The following is a 1,875-nucleotide window of genomic DNA, read 5'->3' on the forward strand; positions in this document are numbered from 1 at the left end:
TGCATATAAAACAAAAATAAATAAACCAGTTTTTAGAAAGATACTACTTCTATTGTTTTGTACATGTATTGTAAATAATTTTATGCATGTTATACTAAATGTTCTAAAAAGTATTTTTTTAAGTAAGGGATGGGGACTGAGAACATGACTCAGCAATTAGCAAAACTGTTTGCTTTTTTAGAGGACTAGGGCTCAATTTCCCACACCCATGTGGTAATTCAGAAGCATACTTAACTCTAGTCTCAGAGACTTCAGCACCCTCTCTGGCTTCCACCAGGACCAGGCACACACATGGAGCATAGTCATAAAGCAGACAAAATACCCATACACATAAAAACAAACAAACAAACAAACAAATAAAATTTAAGGTAAAAATAGAAACTGGCAAATAAACAAACAACAACAAAAACAAACTAAAAATAGAACTACCTAATGACCCCAAATTCCAAGTATTGGGTATATATTAATCCCAATGAAAACAGTATCTTAAAGAGCCTATCTCCATGTTTGTTACAGCACTACTAATAGTGAAGAAATGAAATCAAGCTAAACACCCATCAATGGATATATGGATAAAAATGTGGTGAATATATGTGGTGCATTATTATTAAATGACTAAAAAGTATCTTGTGAGTTGTGATAATATCAATGAACCTGGAAAACAGCATTGTAATTAAAATAAGCCAGATATATAAAGAAAAATACAATATGTTTTCATGTGTTAGAGGAGCTGTGAGGCTGAATTTACAGTTGAGAGTAAAATAATGTTTACATGATGCTGAGGAACAAATAGATAGTAAAGGGTTGGTCAAGATAAATAGAGGTTGGTCAAGTGGTACGATGTTACAATCAGGAGAACTAAACCCTAGTATGCTCACATAGTAGATGGACTGTAGGTAATAATAATGCATTCTATATTTCAAAGAGCTAAATGAGAAGACTGTATTTTACTTCTTTGATACATTTTTAAGGTGGTGAGTATTCTAAGTACTTATGCTGGGCATGGTGGTGTTTAGTCTCAGCACTTGGGAGGTAGAAGAGGGCAGATATCTGTAGCTTGAGGCCAGACAGAGGCACATGGTAAGATTCTGCCTCAAGAGAGAGAGAGAGAGAGTAAGAAAGCAGAACATCTGAGGAGTTTCCTTCCAGACACCAAAACTTGCTAGGAATCTACACCAATTATAAGGTAGTAAGAGATGCATATATCAATGGAACATAAAATCCAGTGAAACAGATCTGACCAGACTGATGTTTTCACAGATAATACATCATCTTTTTAAGTTGGGGGAGTAATGTAATGTTTTTGTGAATAGTGCGGAGGATTGTGTGTATACAGTCCCATAAACCTTTCAGGAAACAGTTAATGTATTTGATCATCAAATATCAAACGTGCTATAAAATTAGGGTGATGGTGACAGGATGAGAGAACATATGTGTATGTCATGTAGCAGTAAAATAACCCATAGGCAAAGATGTGGAAGCACTACAATCAATAAGAAAATGTGGGTGAACCTAGAAGGGTAAAAGCCTTAAGTCTTTTTAAAAAATCATTCATGGTGTTTAAAAAAAACTATCAAAAGTTATTTAATCTTTCCCCTATTGATACTTTTAAAATGATTTATTTCATTTTGGGGTTTTTTTTTGTGAATTTATTGGTGTTTTGCCTGCATACGTGTGAGGGTGAGGGTGTCAGATTCACTAGAACTGGAGTTACAGACAATTGGAAGCTGCTATGTAGGTGCTGGGGATTGAATCCAGGTCCTCTGGAAGTGCAGTCAGTATTTTTAACCACTGAGCAATCCATACAGCTCCTAGTACTTTTAAAACTTGTGTGTGTGTGTGTGTGTGTGTGTGTGTGTGTGTGTGTGTGTGTGT

Source organism: Psammomys obesus, unplaced genomic scaffold, assembly GCF_907164565.1.
Source record: "Psammomys obesus unplaced genomic scaffold, mPsaObe1.curated_primary_1811, whole genome shotgun sequence".
Taxonomy (NCBI): Eukaryota; Metazoa; Chordata; class Mammalia; order Rodentia; family Muridae; genus Psammomys; species Psammomys obesus.